The sequence below is a fragment of the Geotrypetes seraphini genome, chromosome 6, assembly GCF_902459505.1.
Source record: "Geotrypetes seraphini chromosome 6, aGeoSer1.1, whole genome shotgun sequence".
NCBI classification, from domain to species: Eukaryota; Metazoa; Chordata; class Amphibia; order Gymnophiona; family Dermophiidae; genus Geotrypetes; species Geotrypetes seraphini.
In genome coordinates, this window is record NC_047089.1 from 45605207 (window position 1) to 45626378 (window position 21172).

General features: G+C 43.2%; 1 protein-coding gene across 1 annotated transcript in view; it reads right to left on the bottom strand.

Moving 5' to 3' along the window:
• Window positions 1–21172, bottom strand: part of ATP8A2 (ATPase phospholipid transporting 8A2) — a 457609-nt gene that overhangs the window by 153334 nt on the left and 283103 nt on the right. The gene's annotated exons all lie outside the window — the stretch shown is intronic.

Below are 21172 nucleotides of genomic sequence, written 5' to 3' on the forward strand. Positions count from 1 at the left end.
AGTAAGAATTTCTCCTTAAAGTGCTCATCAAATTTTTATTAAAATCCGAACAGCAGCTATAACCAACTTCACTATATTGCAAACAAAAATTCAGTGTTATGAGCAAAGCTATTAATACCTGGACCAGTTTAAAACCAACCATATGCTATCTGGATAAAATTTGCTTCAAGCTATTTCTGTACGAGTAAAACTACTTCTCTCATGCTTGCTTGTGGACAATGCAGTGCTATCCTTTATTTACACTGGCTTTCACAAAGCTGCAGTAGAGGTTTCTACTATGGTCCGGTGAGGTAAATGCCCTTATAGTAACATAGTAGATGACAGCAGATAAAGACCCAAATGGTCCATCCATTTTGCCCAACCTGATTCAATCTAAAAAAATTTTTTTTTTCTTAGCTATTTCTAGGCAAATTCCAAAGCTCTGCCCGGTATAGGTTCCAACTACCGAAGTCTTCGCCAAAGCTCACTCCAGCCCATCTACACCATCCTAGCCGTTGAGGTCCTCCCCCAACCCATCCTCAACCAAACGGCCATATATAGACACAGACTATGCAAGTCAGTCCACTATTAGCCTTAGTTCTTCACCATTTACTATTATTTTCTGATCCTAGATCCACTGTGTTCATCCCATGCTTTTTTGAACTCTGTCACCATTTTCCTTTCCACCACCTCTCTCGGAAGCACATTCCAGGCATCTACAACCGTCTCCATAAAGAAGAATTTCCTTACATTGCTCTTGAGTCTACCACCCCCCCAACCTCAAATTATGTCTTCTGGTTTTATCATTTTCCTCTCTGGAAAATATTTTGGTGTACGTTAGTACCTTTCAAGTATTTGAATGTCTGAATCATATCTCCCTGTCCTTCCTTTCCTCTAGGGCTTCCAGTCTCTCCTCATACGTCTTTTGGCACAAACCTCCTATAATTTTTGTTGCCCTCCTCTGGCCCGCTTCAAGTCTTCTTATGTCCTTCACCAGATATGGTCTCCAAAACTGAACACAATACTCCAAGTGGGGCCTCACCAATGACTTGCACAGGGGCATCAACACCTTCTTTCTTCTACTGGTTATGCCTCTCTTTATACAGCCCAGCATCCTTCTGGCAACAGCCACTACCTAGTCGCACTCTTTTTTTGCCTTTAGATCTTCGGCCACTATCACCCCAAGGTCCCTCTCCCCATCAGTGTATATGAGTCTCTCACCTCTCAGCACATACGGTTCCTTCCGATTATTAATCCCCCAAATGCATTACTCTGCATTTCTTTGCATTGAATTTTAGTTGCCAGATATTAGACCATTCCTCTAACTTTTGTAGATCCTTTTTCATGTTTTCCACTCCCTCCAAGGTGTCTACTCTGTTACAAATCTTGGTATCATCTGCAAAAAGGCAAACCTTTCCTTCTAACCCTTCAGCAATGTCACGCACAAACATATTGAACAGGATTGGTCCCAGCACCGAACCCTGAGGGACTCCATTACTCACCTTTCCTTCCTCCGAGCGACTTCCATTAACCACCACCCTCTGGCGTCTGTCCAACAACCAGTTTCTAATCCAGTTCATCACTTTGGGTCCTAACTTCAGCCCTTCAAGTTTATTCAAGAGTCTCCTATGAGGAACCATGTCAAAGGCTTTGCTGAAATCTAAGTAAATGATATCTAGCATATGCCCCTGATCCAGTTCTCTGGTCACCCAATCAAAAAATTCAATCAGGGTCATTTGGCATGATTTACCTTTAGTAAAGCCATGTTGCCTCGGATCCTGTAACCCATTAGATTCTAGGAAGTTCACTATCCTTTCTTTCAGCAACACTTCCATTATTTTTCCAACAACCGAAGTAAGGCTTACCAGCCTATAGTTTCCTGCTTCATCTCTGTGACCACTTTGTGAAAAGGGACCACATCTGCTCTTCTCAAATCCCCAGTAACTACTCCTGTCTCCAGAGATTTGTTGAACAAGTCTTTAATAGGACCTGCCAGAACCTCTCTGAGCTCCCTCAGTATCCTGGGATGGATCCCGTCCGATCCCATCGCTTTTTTCCACCTTCAGTTTTTCAAGTTGTTCATAAACACTTTCCTCCGTGAACGGCGCAGAATCTACTTCATTTTCTTGTGTAACTTTTCCAGACCTCGGTCCTTCTCCAGGATTTTCTTCCATGAACACAGAGCAGAAATATATGTTTAGCATGTTTGCTTTTTCCTCATTACTCTCCACATATCATATCAGTTCCTAGCATCTTTTAGTTTAGCAATTCCATTTTTCTTCTTCCTCCTTTCACTAATATATCAGAAAAAAAATTTGTCTCCCTTTTTTACATTTTTAGCCATTTGCTCTTCTGCTTTCACCAGACGTATCTCTCTCTTGGCTTCTTTCAGGACTCCAGGGAAATCTATCTGGCCAAGTCAAAAGCAGTCAAAACAGCAGTTAGGGAGGCCAAATTCCGCATAGAGGAGTCTTTAGCAAGGAACATAAAGAAAGGAGATAAATCCTTTTTCAGGTATATCAGTGACAGGAACAAGAACTCAGGTTGGATAGTACGCCTCAGGAAACCAGAGGGAGACTATGCAGAAACAGACTCGGAAAAAGCCCAACTGTTAAATGAATACTTCTGCTCAGTCTTCACCCGCGAGGCGCTGGGACTTGGTCCTCAGCTGCAGACAAGGGTTGACTCAGCTGATCCGTTTAGTAATTTCGAGTTTACGCCCAGCAGTGTCTACTGCGAGCTGTCAAAGCTCAAGGTTAACAAGGCAATGGGACCTGACAACCTACACCCCAGGGTGCTCAAGGAGTTGTGTGATATCTTGGCGGAACCGCTATCTGCGCTCTTCAATCTCTCCCTTAGTACAGGTAACGTCCTGTTGGACTGGAAAATGGCTAACGTCATTCCACTTCATAAGAAAGGCTCCAAGATGGAGACAGCAAACTACAGACCGGTGAGTCTCACATCAATAGTGAGCAAACTAATGGAAACTCTAATCAAACGCCAATTGGATACGATCATGAACGAGGAGAATCTACGGGATCCCCGTCAACATGGATTTACTAAGGGGAGATCCTGCCAATCCAACCTGATTGGCTTCTTTGACTGGGTGACGAGAAAGCTGGATGTTGGAGAGTCCCTGGACATCGTATACCTGGACTTCAGCAAAGCATTCGATAGCGTACCACACCGCAGGTTGCTGAGCAAGATGAGTTCTATAGGATTGGGCGACACGTTGACGAAATGGATTGGGAACTGGCTTGAGGGTAGGCTTCAGAGGGTAGTGGTGAATGGCACCCCCTCCGAAATGACGGAGGTGATCAGTGGAGTGCCACAGGGCTCCGTCCTGGGCCCAATCCTGTTCAACATCTACATAAGAGACTTGGCAGAAGGGCTCCGAGGTAAAATAACATTATTCGCTGATGACGCCAAACTAAGCAATGTAGTGGCCAAGAGTACAACAGACAAAAATTCAATGCCTGACAACATGATGCACGACCTACTACTACTGGAGCGCTGGTCTAGGTCCTGGCAACTCAGCTTCAATGCCAAAAAATGCAAAGTCATGCACCTGGGCAGCCAAAATCCATGCAAGACTTACACCCTAAATGGCGAGATCCTAACAAGAACTGAAGCAGAACGTGACCTAGGGGTGATCGTCAGTGAGGACATGAAGGCTGCCAATCAAGTGGAGCAAGCTTCCTCCAAAGCAAGGCAAATCATAGGTTGCATACGCAGGAGTTTCGTCAGCCGTAAGCCTGAAGTCATTATGCCATTGTATAGATCCATGGTGAGACCACACCTGGAGTACTGTGTGCAATTTTGGAGGCCGCATTACCGAAAAGATGTGCTGAGACTAGAGTCAGTCCAGAGAATGGCCACCCGGATGATCGCGGGTCTCAAGGATCTCCCGTACGAGGAAAGGCTGGATAAGTTACAGCTCTACTCACTCGAAGAACGCAGAGAGAGGGGAGACATGATCGAGACGTTCAAGTATCTCACGGGTCGCATCGAAGTGGAAGAAGATATCTTCCTTCTCAAGGGTCCCACGGCAACCAGGGGGCACCCGTGGAAAATCAGGGGAGGGAAACTGCACAGTGACACCAGGAAATTCTTTTTCACTGAAAGAGTGATTGACCGCTGGAATAATCTTCCACTTCAAGTCACTGAGGCCAGCAGCGTGCCTGATTTTAAGGCCAAATGGGATAGACACGTGGGATCTATTCACTGAGTTAGGTGGGGAAGGGTCATTGCGGTGGGCAGACTAGATGGGCCGTGGCCCTTATCTGCCGTCTATTTCTATGTTTCTATGTATCCTGTAGTCCTTTCTGTACTCCTCTTCTTGGGTTTTTTAATATTTCAGGAACGCCAACTTTATTTTCTCTGCCACTAGTTTGGAGAACCGTATCGGTTTCCTATTTCTCCTGTTTTTATTTATTTTCTTCACATAAAGGTCCGTAGCCATTTTTATTGCTCCTTTCAGCTTAGACTACTGTTTTTCCCCTTCTCTTATGTCCTCCCATCCTAATAGCTCTTTCTTCAGGTACTCTTCCATTTTATTTAAGTTCGTGCCTTTGAAATCTAGGACTTTAAGTATTGTGCGGCTGCTCTCCACTTAGGCTGTATTATGAAACCAAACTGTTTGATGATCGCTACTTCCCAGCACTCACTCAAACATTAGAGATACTCTCCCCATTTGTGAGGACCGTTAGAGATACTCTCCCCATTTGTGAGGACCAGCCTCTTGAATGGCATCCATAATCTTCCTACTTCTTCTCGATTCTGCAGACGGAACTTTCCAGTCCGCATCCAGCAGGATGAAATCTCCCAACAGCAGCACCTCCTTTCTTTCCAAACTTTTGGGTATCCACAATCAGATCCTTATCAATTTGCTGCGATTCAGTCGGGGGTCTGTAGACTACACCTACATAGATAGAAGTTCCATCTTCTCTTTTCAGAACGATCCATATCACTTCTTCCTCTCCCCAGGTCCCTTGCATTTCAGTTACTTGGATATCGATCTTTACATAGAGAGCTACTCCTCCACATTTTTGACCATCTCTGTCCTTTCTAAAAAGATTATATCCTGGTATGTTTGCATCCCAACCATGGGATTCACTGAACCAGGTCTGCCTCTAACATTAGGGCTTTCAAATCATGAACTTTGTTGTTTAGATTGTAAGCATTTGTGGTCATCGCTTTCCAGCTATTTTTCAGCAGTAATCTCCTTTTTCAAATAATTTTTGTTTTGTTTCACTTCCTGTTGAAATGCTAAGAAGTGAGTTGCTAATATTGTTTATGTTGCAATCCTTACTACCATCACATCTTGTCTTTTGCTGGGCGTGGCCTCTTTAATTGTCCTTCATACATACACCACCCCCACCTTCTAGTTTAAATGCCTCCATATAAATTTCTCCGCAAGGATTCTTTTTCCTGCTGTAGTAATATGTACCAATCAGTACAATATAGCTTCTTGTCCTTCCACATATTTTCTCATCCTCCTATGTACCTAAAGCCTTCTTGATGACACCAGACTTTGAGCCACCTATTGAAGTCCTCTGTGTTTTTAACTCTTTGTTCTCCTTTTCCATATGCAGGCAGTACTTCTGAAAAAGCTACAGTCTTTATAAAGGGTTTCAAGTAGAGAGCTGCGCAGGGACAGAAATCAAACATCCCCGCTGGAATCAAATCTGTCCCCGCCCGTCCCCGCTGGAATTAAATCCGTCCCCGCCCATCTCCATAAACTTCAGAAGTAGTTATTTAATTTAATTATGCTACTGAATCAAAGGCTCTGGTAGAGACCCATTTACAAATAAGCAAAGATATTTTATTAATTTGGAAATATTAATTGGGAAGAATACATACTTTGTAAACGGGTTTCTACCACAGCCTCTAATGTAAATATTAATATTTTACTGATGAGGACCCCTGATGACGGAGGTGATTAGTGGAGTACCACAGGGCTCAGTCTTGGGCCCAATCCTATTCAACATCTTTATAAGAGACTTGGCAGAAGGGCTTCGAGGTAAAATAACATTATTCGCCGATGACGCCAAACTGAGTAATGTAGTGGGCAAATGCACAACAGACGAAGATTCAGTGCCCGACAACATGATGCACGACCTACTCCTACTGGAGCGATGGTCTAGGACATGGCAACTCAACTTCAATGCCAAAAAATGCAAAGTTATGCACCTGGGCAGCCAGAATCCATGCAAGTCTTATACCCTTAATGGCGAGATCCTAGCAAAAATGGTAGCAGAACGAGACTTGGGGGTAATCGTCAGTGAGGACATGAAGTCTGCCAATCAAGTGGAGCAGGCTTCGTCCAAGGCAAGACAAATCATGGGCTGCATACGAAGGGGTTTCGTCAGTCGTAAGGCGGAAGTCATTATGCCATTGTATAGATCCATGGTGAGGCCCCACCTGGAATACTGTGTGCAATTCTGGAGGCCGCATTATCGCAAGGATGTGCTGAGACTGGAGTCGGTGCAAAGAATGGCCACCCGGATGGTCTCGGGACTCAAGGATCTACCATACGAAAAACGGCTTGACAAATTACAGCTATACTCGCTCGAGGAGCGCAGAGAGAGGGGGGACATGATCGAGACGTTCAAGTATCTTACGGGCCGCATCGAGGCGGAGGAAGATATCTTCTTTTTCAAGGGTCCCACGACAACAAGAGGGCATCCGTTGAAAATCAGGGGCGGGAAACTACGAGGTGACACCAGGAAATTCTTTTTCACTGAAAGAGTGGTTGATCGCTGGAATAGTCTTCCACTACAGGTGATTGAGGCCAGCAGCGTGCCTGATTTTAAGGCAAAATGGGATCGGCACATGGGATCTATTCACAGGGCAAAGGTAGGGGAGGGACATTAAGGTGGGCAGACTGGATGGGCCGTGGGCCCTTATCTGCCGTCTATTTCTATGTTTCTATGTTTCTATGTAAGCTGTCATCTGAGTACTTTCTCTGCAGTTGGCCGGGGGTCCCTTTTGCCAAGCTTGGCCGACAGTAGTAGTGTCCCTGAGTCACAGATGCTGGCACCTCAGTGGCTCATGGATGCTGCCAGCGACTGCTGCGCTAAATGGAGGGGAGTTCTGGCCATCTCTAGAGGAGGTCCTCTGCTGGCAGTGCTTGGGGATTCCCACCAGTCACAGCAAGGGTCAGCAACAGTAGAAATAAACCCAGAAATGCATTTCCTTTTCTTTTGATCACAATACAAAGATATCTGCTATATACATTTCCCAAAGCAGATATATTTTAGTCAATAAATTCCGGTTTTTACTTTTGTTATCTGGAGACTTATTTTTCCATCAAGTTGGTCCTAGTTTCTTTTTTCCGCTTTCCTATCTTATTTAAATCTTTCTGTTGCTGTCCACCCATGCCCAATTCTCCTTTTCTATTCCCTCAGAAAACAAATGTAGACTAAAGACAGAATGAATGTCTTTACACTGTGAATGGAATAAATTATACATAAGAACCACATCATACATGTAAAGCTGTGAATGAAATGAATTATGCGTGAGAGCACATCATACATGAAAATCAAAAAGACAGACTTAGAACTCATAGCAGGCACTTTAAAATACCAATTTAAAAATAAACAGTCATAACAATAAAAAGCCCATACAACAGGAATAAATTATGCATAAGAATCACATCATCCATAAAAACCAATAAGAGCAGACTTAAAATAGATAGCAGGAACATTTAGATACCAAAAAACGGACAATCATAACGGGAAAAACTCATAAGCCAGGCATAAAAAAAATCACATCATACATGAAAATCAATAAGAGCTGATTTAAAACTCATGGCAAGCCTGTTTAAATACTGATAAGAAATGGAAAGTCATAACAAAAAAAATCTTATACACTAGGTATAAAAATGTGTGAACATCATGTTGAGGGCTAAATGGACTAAGCCATAAGCATAAGAACTGACGTAAAAGAACAGCTGTGGAAGGCTTTAAAATCAATAAGCAAATAGCAGCATTCAAAGAGCCTATGGTGGACCTCTAAAGGTATGAATCACATCGAAAGAAAACTAAAATAAGAAGTTAATTCCAAGACGTGACTCATTCCAATGAAAAAGGAAGAAATGCAATAGCATATGCTGAACCAGCACAAATAAAAACCTAGAGGGGGTGAAAGCTAACACTAGTTAAAAACGAGTCCAGATAACAGCAGGAGTTGTAATGGTAGCATGGCAAAATAGCATTGTTCACAACAGCCTCAAACATTTACTTGTCGCTGTAAATTAACATCACATAAAAATAAATCTTCTTACCAAAGACTCTGTAGAAGTAATTTGAACTGCTTGAACAGCATGGCTATGGCGTCTCTTTTGCTGCTAACTTAAAACTCATGAGCTGATTTCTACTTCGTTCCAGTGTCCAATCAAAAGTCAGCTTCTAAGGAGCCTTTGGTAGGGAGACTAAAAAGTATTGTTCTGAGAAGATCCCTGCACGCTGCACGTGACTGACACGAAGCCTTCCCATTGGGGAAAGACTTCCGGGTCAGCTACGTGTGGCGTGCTGCAGGCAGGAAAAAAAAAAGACGAGCCTCTCGGCTCGAACTGCCTCCAACCCCGTGGGATCCCTGCGACCCGAGGAGGCATCCCCACGGGATTCCCGTGACCTGAAGGGGGAACCTGTGGGATCCCCATGGGATTCCCGTTGTCTCCATTCCCGTGCAGCTCTCTAGTTTCAAGCCCTCTCCAAGCTCCCGAAAGGCTTTCTGAGCTGCAAGTGTGGAGTTGTTGGCCAGGTCATTTGTTCCCAGATGGATAACATCAGCTTTAGACTTCTTAGTTTCTTCCTTAATTATAGACAGAATTTGTTGGGTACTCCTAGTAGCTGAGGATCCTGGGAGACACTTCACTATTATAGACTACTTGACTTGTGTTTCAATTTTAATGCCTCTGATGACAGAATTCCCTAAAAGCAATAATTTATTGGATCGAGCTTTCTCACTCTTCCTTTGTGAGTGCTTTTCTTCATAAATTACCTTCACTGGCTCCAGTTCGATTTCAGTTCTTTCTTGAGCACTGCAATGCTCTAATGGAGCAAAAGAATTCTGAAGGTGCAACAGTGAGGGTGTATGTTTCTGGTCATGTGTTGCAGTCTGCCTGACCCTACTATGATCCATTTATTACTTGATTGCATTACTCTTTGAGGCAGTGGTGGCAAATTGGTAAGATTCGGTGGAGTAATGGAAACTACTTTGATGGCATCCAATTCCTGCTTATGATTACTGAACTCTTCCTTAATACTAGAAAGCTGAAGACAGATGAGGCAAGCTCTAAGGCCCTGATTCTGCAAAATGCATCTAAAGTTAGGCGCCCTTTGTAGAAGCGTGCTCAGCAGAGTTCAGCACTGTTTAGGCATCCTTTAGAGCAGGGGTGCCCACACTTTTTGGGCTTGCGAGCTACTTTTAAAATGACCAAGTCAAAATGATCTACCAACAATAAAATAAAAAAAAAACACAACGCACACTGTACGCATAGAAAATGTTAATTATCATTCCTATTCCAGGGTTTTTCAAAGAGGTCAAAGCAGATGACTCTATGCACTATCACCTCAGTAACAACCATACAAAAATAGACAAATATACCCCCCTCCCTTTTTACTAAACCATGATAGCAGTTTTTAGAGCGCAGGGAGCTGCGCTGAATGCCCAGTGTTGCTCTCGACGCTCATAGGCTCCCTGCGCTAAAAAACTCTATTGCGGTTTAGTAAAAGGGGACCTTAGTGTAAAATATAGACAGCAGATATAAATTCAGACACATTTTGATCACTAAATTTAGAATAAAATCATTTTTCCTACCTTGTCTGGTGATTTCATGAGTCTCTGGTTGCACTTTCTTCTTCTGACTGTGCATCCAATCTTTCTTCCCTTCTTTTAACCTGTATGCTTCCTCTCCTCCAGACCTCATTCCCTTTCCCAACTTTTCCTTCCTCTCTACCTGCCCTTTCTTTCTCTCTGCCTCCCTTTCTTTTTTTTCTGTTTCTCTTCTTTCCTTCTGTCTCCCGCCTGCCCTTTTTCTTTCTTTCTCCCTGCCCTCCCCCAAGCCACTGCTACTGCCATCGGGGACCAGGACCCAAACCACCACCAATAACAGGCCCGAAAGCTGACGCCGCCCCAAGCTGTTCCTGCTTCGGCCGACCAGCATTCCTCTCCCCGACGTCAATTCTGCCGTCGGGGAGAGGAAGGCTGATTGGCCCAAGATCGCGATCGACCTATTGGGGGAAATGCTGCCGGGTCCTGCCTACGCGGAAACAGAAAGTAGGTAGGACCCGGCAGCAAGAAGAGCAAATCCTTCACTAAGCTGTCTCCCGCCTTAGCCCATAGCGAACGCTTGCTTCTGGGCTCTCAACATGTGCGTGCCGGCTTCCCTTCTTCCCCCCCCCCCCCGGACATAACTTCCGGTTTCGGAAGGAAGCGAAGGGAAGCCGGCACGCACACATTAGAGCCACGGAGCATAAGTTCGCTACGGGCTGAAATCTCCAAGCCGGTTTTTTTTTGTTTTTTTTTTAATGTTCAGCAGCGGCGGCAGCAGCAGATGACAGCTGGGCGGACCGCCCAGCTAAAAGGCCCTAGAGAGAACCCTGGAGAGGAAGGCTGATCGGCCCGATAGATCAGGACGGCAAGACGAGTCTATCACGGAGCCCGGGATGGGCTCCGCGATCGACTCGCGTTGCCTTCCTGAGCTACTGGTCGATTGCGATCGACGTGTTGGGCACCCCTGCTTTAGAGAATCAGGTTTTAGGTGAGAGTTAGACGTCCAAACAATGTCCTTAATGTTATATTTATTATTATGTTATTAGAATGGTGATTTTATGTAATACTAGGAGTTTGATCTGTTTAATGCTTTTATTTATTTCTCTTCCATCAGACAGAGTGACTGGGATTCGAACCAGCAACATTAAGATAGAAGGGTATAAGTTTAACCAGTGTGCTACAGAGTGAGCTAGCAAGCTGCATAGCAATTGTAAAACTGGGTCTTATAAGCATTGTAAGGAAGTCTACTTTTGAGCAAAGTTTAGGCTTCAGATAGACCTGAGTTCTTTGGATGGAACTTAGGCACTCTTTGGACGTTCTTCCGGAACTTAGGCACAGTTTGGATGTCCTTAATGCGATCTGCTATATAGTTCTCTGGGTTTTTATTTTTGCATTAAGCTCAAAATACATTTAATAAGGCACCATATAAATGGGGCACATCAAAACAGATATATTGCATGCAAAATCTATTTTTGTGGACAAACAGCAATGCTATTTGCTAATTAGAGGAAAAGATCCATTAACTGAAGCACAGCACATGAAAAACATAGCTTCAGTTTTCTTGCTAAAAAGCTACCCTTTTTTTTCTGACTAAACAGTGCACCAATCAGCTCATTCTTGAAAGCAAAGAAAGCACATGACAAAAATATATAGATTGAATACACAACTTCATTTGCAAAAGCTTACAAACAGAAAAAAACAGATACAGACCTTACTTCATTGCAAATGGAGGTTTGCAGCTGCACAATGGTGACCTCATTGTGAGATCATCAAGGTGTACCTACAATTACTTATTCTTGTGCTAACCCAGATGGCTCCCTTATGTGGGAAATATAATACAAATTCCTCATGTGATGTATGTATCCTTGTGTCAAACTTATGTGGCTTTCCTATCAATCTACTAACTCCTGTCCCAAGTGTCATGCTGCTTGGGCAACCCTAGGTCATATGTTCTGGCATTGCTCAGCGGTTTGGGCCTTTTGGTCTGCTATACTAGTTTTTATACACCAGAACTAGAAATATAGACTGGTGGAATCCCCTTTTCTCCTGTTTGGATCTTCAGGCAGGACACAGCCTATCCCTAAAGGTTTGCAAAGATTCCTTTATAAAGCTGTGACCATAGAGAGGAGAGTGATCTTGCTCACCTGGTTGACTACTGATGTATCTCAGTAGAGTGTATGGCGTACTCATATGATATTGCTCTTGACACCGGAACGACAGGGTTTTAAGTCCTTGTCTTCCTCTACAGGACTATATATATATATTCCCCCATATATTTAGGTATTTATATACTGCCTATCAAAGTTATCTAAGCAACTTTTTGACAATCTATTTATTTGTTTAGATTTCTATCCCGTTCTCCCGGGAGCTCAGAACGGATTACAATTGACTTCACAATAAAGTTACAGGACAATAAAATTATAGGCATTCGAAGAAGAGACAGGTGAAAAGATGTAGAGAGAGAAGGGGAAGGGGATCACGGGAAGGGAGGAGGGTAGAGATGGGGGAGCAGGGGAGCAAGGAGTTAAAGGAAGGGGAGCAGGGAACAGGAGAGTGGGAGGAGAGAAGGAGAAAGGAAGGGGAGCTATAAGAACATTAGAATAGCCTTACTGGGTCAGACCAACGGTCCATCAAGCCCAGTAGCCTGTTCTCACAGTGGCCAATCCAGGTCACTAGTACCTGGCCAAAACCCAAGGTGTAGCAATATTCCATGCTACTGATACAGGGCATGTAAACTCTAGCACTCAAATAATCCAATTTTCAAATGAAGATATGAACAATTATCTAATTTAGCTGAAAGAGGTTATCAAACAGCCTTAGTCAACTTCATTTAATAAACTTTTGATATATGTTCACTGGTCCTCAGCGGGCCACCACACACTCAAATACATTCATAGTGAATGGCTTTACGCTCCCACTCATCATAGGAACCAGCCCGATTTTATATTAAATTTGACTTGCATTAATAACGGTAATATATAAATACTAAAAGTACTTAGCTTCTAGTAGTTAGCTGTGCAGGGAGAATATATTCTAAAATTCAACATGTTTCGCCCGTTAAACTCATTGGGCTTCATCAAGATGTATGCTCCCTTTAAATGAACTTGTAGCCACCATTGCATAAATGTGGCACCATTTATGCAATGGTGGCTACAAGTTCATTTAAAGGGAGCATACATCTTGATGAAGCCCAATGAGTTTAACGGGCGAAACATGTTGAATTTTAGAATATATTCTCCCTGCACAGCTAACTACTAGAAGCTAAGTACTTTTAGTATTTATATATTACCGTTATTAATGCAAGTCAAATTTAATATAAAATCGGGCTGGTTCCTATGACGAGTGGGAGCGTAAAGCCATTCACTATGAATGTATTTGAGTGTGTGGTGGCCCGCTGAGGACCAGTGAACATATATCAAAAGTTTATTAAATGAAGTTGACTAAGGCTGTTTGATAACCTCTTTCAGCTAAATTAGATAACTGATACAGGGCAAGCAGTGGCTTCCCCTGTGTCTTTCTCAATAACAAACTATGGACTTTTCCTCCAGGAACTTGTCCAAACTTTCTAAAAATCAGCTACGCTATCTGCTCTTACCACATCCTCTGGCAATGCGTTCCAGAAATTAACTATTCTCTGAGTGAAAAAAATTCCCTCCAATTGGTTTTAAAAGTATTTCCCTGTATCTTCGAGTGTCCCCATGTCTTCGTAATTTTTGATGGAGTGAAAAATTGATCCACTTGTACCCGTTCTACTCCACTAAGGATTTTGTAGACTTCAATTAGATCTCCCCTCAGCCGTCTATTTTCAAAGTTGAAGAGCCCTAACCGTTTTAGTCTTTCCTCATACGAGAGGAGTTCCATCCACTTTACCATCTTGGTTGCTCTTCTCTGAACCTTTTCTATATCTTTCTTGAAATAAGGAGACCAGAACTCAACACAATACTCCAGATGAGGTCGTACCATGGAGCGATACAGGGGGATTACAACATTCTTAGTCTTGTTAACCATCCCTTTTTTAATAATTTCTTCCAATCTTCAGGTACTATAGATAATTTTAGTGACAGGTTAGAGATCACTAACAGCAGGTCAGCAAGTTCATGTTTGAGTTCTTTTAATACCCTGGGAAGTATACCATCTGGTCCTGGCAATTTATCACTTTTTAACTTGTCGATTTGGCTCAGTACATCTTCCAGATTCACCGAGATTTCTTTCAGTTCCTCCGCATCATCACTCTTGAAAACCATTTCCGGTTCAGGTAGATCTCTTACATCTTCTTCCGTAAAGACCGAAGCAAAGAATTCATTCAATCTTTCCACTATGGTCTTATCCTCCCTGAGCGCCCCTTTCGCTCCTTAATCATCCAACGGTCCCACAGATTTCCCCACATGGTTTCTGCTTCTGATGTACCTAAAAAAATTGCTGAGTTTTTGCCTAGTGGAAGGAGAAGCTGAATTCAAGCATTTTTCCCTATCTGTCCCAGTGGGCTCACAATCTAACGTACCTGAGACAATGGAGCATTGAGTGACTTGCCCAGGGTTACAAGGAGCAGCACAGAATTTTAACCCACAACCTCAATAATTGTTTCAACAGACTTGGGAACCTTTCTGGGACTCTATGCCACATGGAGATGATGCGGTATATAAACTTAAGGTTTAGATTAGATTAGATTAGATGTTGCACAAAGCAGAGTTCTGAAATTTCTTTAATATTGGCCTGTGATCATTACTTTGTGCTTACTGGGAGCATTCAGGGTGGGTTTAGAAGGTTGAGTATGGGATCTAAAATAATGAAAATGTTCTGGAATCAGGGGCTGTACCTAACTGCGCTGTTTTGCTCTGTTTCTGTATATTGTGGTCAGCCCTCCTGTCTGTCATTATTGCTGTTGTGATGTCTCATTTCCAACAAACATGATTTAAACAAATACTTGCATGATGTAAATGTGCACGAGCCAAGTCTCTTTCATTTGAAAGGAAGCTTTGAAATGAGAGGGCATAGGTTGAAGTTAAGAGGTGACAGGCTCTGGAGTAATCTAAGGAAATACTTTGTTTTTTACAGAAAGGGTGGTAGATGCTTTCTAACAGTCTCCTGGAAAGGTGGTGGAGACAAAGTCTGTGTCTGAATTCAAGATAGCGTGGGATAGGAACGTGAGATCTTTTGAAGAGAGGAAAATATAATGGTTACTGTGGATGGGCAGACTGGATGGGCCACTTGGCCTTTATCTGTCATCATGTTTTTATGTAAATAAACTCAGAACTGTGGGATTGTCTCCTGGTTTTAAAGCCAAAGTATGATCTAAAGAGCTAACCTACATTTACGAGTCCCTTTCCATGGAAGGAGCATCCCAAAAAAATAAGGGATCAGCAAATTGATCATTATCATCCGTGTCTACTTGAAAGAGGTTTCCCAAGTCCTGGACAGTGGCAGACTGTAAAGAAGATGTGCCTTGCGAGACTATGCCATGAGGAGACAAGTTCGAGGCACAGGGGACTATATAAGGGAAGCATGGCTCTTGTGGAAGGCTTTGCACAAAATTTCAGACAGTCAGAAAAGGAATCCGGATTAGGAAGTGCTGAGTCACCCTGCGATGCCTCTACATCGCATTTCTTGGGCTGCGGGGTGTCTGCATCCTTACGCGTGGAATGATCACTATTTCCAGGCCTCGAAAACAGAGATGGCCAACCAAACGAGCTAGCTACGCTTTTAGTCACTTTAGGATGCAGTGGAGAAGTTAAGCTGGCCATTCCTGCCTCCCTGGTCCATACCAAGCAGCACAAGATGCAAATATGCTCCTGAGGCACAAATTTTGCATAAATCCTGGCATGGATTTGGGGTAGAAGAGCCCAGAGACTCTATCCTAACCAGTTTTGAGGCAAAAAATGAAGTTTTGGAAGTGCAAGTAACCTAAAAAAAACAGATAGCTAAAAATCCAAGATGGCTTCCATCAAGATTTTTGCACCTAAAATCGCTAAAAAAAAAAACTTCCTGTCACAAAAAAATGGTTAATTTGGGATTTTTAAGGAGGGGGAATACAAGGAAACACTCACAAACCTTCAAACCCCCCCTGATTCATCTCAAAGGCTGTAACAGCCTTACTCAATGTGACCTGTACTAGCAATGTGGTGTAGCTTGCCTCAGCTCTCTTACAGTAGCTGGAAATGAGAAGAATAACTGCCTCAAGCTGGAAATGGCTTTTCAGTGCTGCTCTTTGGGCTGCCAGTCAGACATGGTGTCTGACCATACCTCTACCACTGTGAACAGATGGACACGCAAACAAAACAGGGAGGGAGGTGAAAAATGCAGCTGGCATCCTGCTTGACACTGTGGTGTCTCCTATGGATGCCTAACAGCCTGCGCTAAAACCCCTGCTACGCAGCAGGTGAGGATGAAAAATGGAGATGGCTTCGAGCTCCAAAAATTACTTGAGCAGGCTGGCTAACAGGTACTACCAAGGATCAGCCTATCAGCTGCAGACCAGAGTCTGCTTCTTATCTACGCAGGCAGAGTTGAAATCAAGGTGAAAACTCCAAGCAGTAAACACTGAATAAAGATCAAAAACACCAAATAAAATAAGAAAAAGAGAACAGAAACATTCCTTCTGGCTCGCGTGCAGAACGGAAAAACTGCAGGTAGCAGTAGAGTTCCCAGTGAAGTAGGAGGGACTCAGAAAAAATCTAGAGTGGATTCCTTCTGCAGATGGCTCGTGGCCATGGGGAGATAACCTGCTTGTTTAGAATGACACACCTATTGCACTGGAAACAAAATGAAGGAGTCTCAGGAGGTCTAGTAAACCATGCTTGCTTAATATGGATTTTAATGCTGTTAACACAGAGCTAAAAGAAAACCCAGTTATGTGCTGCATTAACAACTATGATAAATCACTTTTTACAAGGGTAGTGTAAAACACTCATAGGACTGGCACAAGTATCAATGATGCATCAAAAAATCACAGCCTATCAATTCATACTGTTGGTTATACATATCAGATCTTCTTTAAACTACCATCAAGCCTCAGAAGCGGATTATTTTCTCGGGCACAGTTACCAGATAGATATTTCTACAGCCGCAAGCTTCCTCACCGGCTCCAAACTTCACAATATATATAAATGCTTAAATGTTATATGACACTAATTTTACTCATCTTAATTGACAAAGTAATGTCACACCCAATGCCGACATGCATGTTTTGCTGTCTGTGTCAGGGCAGGGTATTAAACAATATTCACCGTGACTGCTTACTCAAATTCATTCTTGCAAAATGACATTAACAACTGGCTCGTACTAACTGCTGTATTAGACATTTAACATGGAATTTCATTTTGGGGGCATGTAGAAATAAAACAAAAACAATGGGAAAAAATGATCTTTTTTATTGGACTAACTTAATGTAGTACCGAGAGAGTCTAAGACTTACTTCAACAGCATTTTACACACCTGTTCCAAGCACACTGGTTATTATTTCCTGTAGGCAAGAGAGGTCAGATTAATTTAGATGACCCCTATTTAGAAAGTAAAAGGAGTGCACAGAGAGATTATATTTCACACTTCTCCCAAGAGGGTATTATTACTCAAGTGATTTCCTGTACAGGTTTCAAATTTGTATCAAGAAAAAAAAAAAAAAAAAAAGAGATGCTTTAAAAAAATGATTTCAACAGTTAATGCTATTGCCACAGGAGGATAACAAGGTTGCTTATGGCCCAGTGGTAATAATAGATTGACATAAATTAACTGGTCATCAATGTGGTAAAATGTGTAAATGTACTATGGAACTTGCATCGCAATTTTAAGATGAATTTAAGTATCTACAAGTTAAAATGAGGATTAGAAGTGCAAGGGCAATGGATACCTCTGATTAAAAACAAACAAACAGCCAAATAAAACTTGGACAATTCATGATGACCAATAAGAGATTATATTTTACAATAACAAAGAAAAATGCTATTTAAGTTCTACTCAACAGTGTGCAACAAACAAACAAACCAATAGCCAATGCATATTCAGCAATCCTAAGTTATAAAAGCTATCAGTATTGTTCTACTAAATGGATAAATTTATTCATAAATTATACGAGGATGCACAACATATAATATGTTCATATAATGATTCAAAATGTTGTGTAATCGAGGCACCCCCCTCTTCAAACCCAGCATGCGCCCAAAAAGAGGGCGAACCAAAAGGTACAAATCAAAACCGCTTTTGATACTTTCACTGGCAAAAAAAACTCCATCACAGAACAGCTTAGGTTTAGAAAAGGGCAAAGTCACCTGGAGGCACGTTCAAGAACTTAGCTGACAAAAGGCGACTTGACTCCAATGCTGTCACATCTTCTCCAATCTTCCCCAAAGCGACCTTGTTTCACCAATGTTCGGCTCATCAGGGGAACAAATAATACAGCTTTGAAAAGTGCAGCCACGCTAAGACCAGCCACGCGAGAAATGAGGCAGCCATTCAGAAGTTGAGTGCCCCCCACACAGCAGCGCGCTTGTGCGTTGCTGGCCCAGATATACCGGTAATAAGCAGACAGCCGTCCAGCGAAGCACCAGCGACCATCACAATTAGGAAGTGTTGCGGGCCCAGGCATTAGCGTGTATGTGCGCTGCGGGTCCTGACATAATCAGCAGGCAGCCGTCCACCGACCACCATGGGATATGTAAAAATGATGATTGATTGGGGGGGCTGGGTGGAATTTAAAGGTGCCAGGGGGCTGGGATGGAATTTAAAGGTGCCAGGTATATATTAGTATACAATTTGGTTCAGAATGTTTTTTTTTCTTATCTTCCTCCTCTAAATCTGGTGAGGTGCATTTTATGGAGCAAAATACGGTACTTTCTGTAAAAATTTCAGATAGGAGTATTCCTCTGTTGGAAGTGGCTGTGTAGACTGGCACGGATGAGGTGGTTGTTCAGGATCCGAAACTGGCATCACCTCCTGAACTGACCAGCTTGGAGGAGATGGAGCCCCTTGTGTTGGTGAGAAACAGAGAGGGGTACAGGGTCCTCAGGCTATATTTGTAGACTGTGCTAAAGGGGCTGAGAGCAGAGGATCCTCTGAGGGAAAAAGGTCCACACAGGTTGAGCACTGCTGGGGCTCTAGAACTGGAGGATTTGGAGGAGAAAGCTGGAGTAAGGCTTAACTTTCCTGCATAAAACATTGAAGCAGGAAAAAATTGTAGACTGCTTGATTAGAGTCTGAGTCCTCAGGAGAAGGATTTGGATGAGAGGGGCACTTAACAGGAATATTGTCCTGAAGCTCCCTGTTTGGACTTTGAATGACTTTTACCCAGTTTTGAAGTATTACCTGTAGGCAAAGAAGTCTGTTGTTTCTGGCTAGGAGAGGACCGCAAGGCCGAGACTGAGCCAGCAGGAGTCTTCATTATAGCCACTGTAGTTTCAAAAGCCGCTTTTTTCCCCCCACAAAAGCCCCATGCTATAACTGTCGCTGCCAGAGACAAAGGAGTGATGCACCCTTCCAGTGCTGGGGCTTTCTTTTATTGGCCTGCTGAATCTGCCAGGTTTTTTTATTTTCTAGTGGCATTGGAGGCAGTTGGCTTCCCTCCCCTTGCAGTACCAAGACAGGGCCCTATGGGGAGGGAACAAGCGGTGAAGTCTGTGGCTTGGATGATTTCTTCGATGGTCCGGTGCAAAGAGCACCTGCGCAAGAACTGCTATCCATCACGATTTTTCTGAAAAGTGTCCTCCCGATTCTAGCACCTACCTGTAAGAACTGGCGTTCTGTACAAGAAAATGATAACTGGCATTTGATGCTGCCGGGAATGTTTAAGTCCTTTCTGTTCCTGTGGACTTGCCCATCTCCTCTTTTTTTTTGTATGAAGAGCTGCTTGTTCTAAGTTCCTTGCCCCTTTTTTTTTTCTAAGGGGAAATTAAGTAAATTTTTTTTTTTCTGAAGAGAAGGGAGAACTGCGACCTGTAAGGAGCGGTTGAAGAAAAAACTGACAGGCTGAGGGGAGGGACTCTAGGTGTAGGGACTCCTGCACATGCCCAGTAAATCTTACCTAGCTAGAGGAGAGCACCAGCACTCAGGCTCAGTCAGAGGACTTCACTAACAAGTGTGCCTGCATATCCCCTGCTTGTCTCCAGAGAAAATGTTATATTTCTAAGAGAAAAGTTTCTTTAGTTGGTCAGAGAGTGACCTGGTGGTTTTGGGTCTTTCAGAGAATGCAGATTTAACTGCTTTTCTGGAGGTCTCTGTAGATACTATCTCCATTAGGGCTACTCTCTTGGTCAGGTTTCTTTTGAGGGAGATAAATTAGTGGTACACTTCTCCCTCCGTATTCGCGGTGGATGCGTTCCGGATATAGGCACGAATATGGAAAAACCGCGAATAACTTTTCAATATGTTATTCGCAGTTTTCTGTAAAAGTCAGCATTTTTACCATTAAAACCGTGAATGCAGTAGTGTACTACGGAGATTTAAAAGAGCTCCTGAGCAGGGGTAAAGTACACACTGTTGAGTGCACACTGTTGAGGGCCGGCACCAACGATCGCCTCCCCGCCCCTTCCTTACCTTGGACACGATTAGCGGCTCTCCGTGCTCCAGGCCCCCTTTCAACATGAAGCCCCATGGCGCTCCCCCTTTCAGCTGCACATGAATGCACTGGAAAGGGACGGCTCTGTTCTCCATTCTCTCCTCCAGGCCGACGGTGGGAGCCCCCAATCCATGCTCTGCACTAATCCGCGGCCGGCTCCATTCACTGTCTGCTCCGATTTTACACATAGGGCAAAGAAGAGTAGGGGACACATGCACACGCCTCCGGCAAGGATCGGGACAGTGACCCGGAGCACCGAAGCCCTGTGAATGACAAGACACTGCAGCAATGGGCGGCCTGCACCTGCCAAAATCCAGCCAATCATCTCACAGTATACAGAGGAGGGGTGTGTGTCCTTTGAGGGGTAATTGTTTCACTCTACCCTTCTCGCTCCCCCCCCCCCCACACACACACTCCCTTCCAGAAAAATAACAAAAACACAAAACACGAAATTCTCAGCGCAAGGAAGAAAGAAGGCAGAGCATGGAAGCAGCGATTTTTAGAGTGATGTAATTTTGGGGTGCGGAGTTAGCTGACGAAAAATTGCAAATAAGTGAAACTGTGGATACGGAAACCGCGAATACGGAGGGAGAAGTATATTAGTAGTTTACTTTAAAAATAAAACTATGCTGTTTTGCAAGAAGACCATCCAGATTTTTCCAGAATACTCAATTATTAAGGAAAGCCTTTTTAGCTTTAAAGAGATGGGTGTTAGTTATTGGTTCTACATTTTTTTTTTTTTTTTATTACCCTGTGTTATACTACATTTCAAGGGATTCAATATATATTCTACGACTCTTTACATCTTAAGAAAGTTTTGCAGGAGCATGATACTCTACATTTTCAACTCTATTCAGGCTATGATTTCCA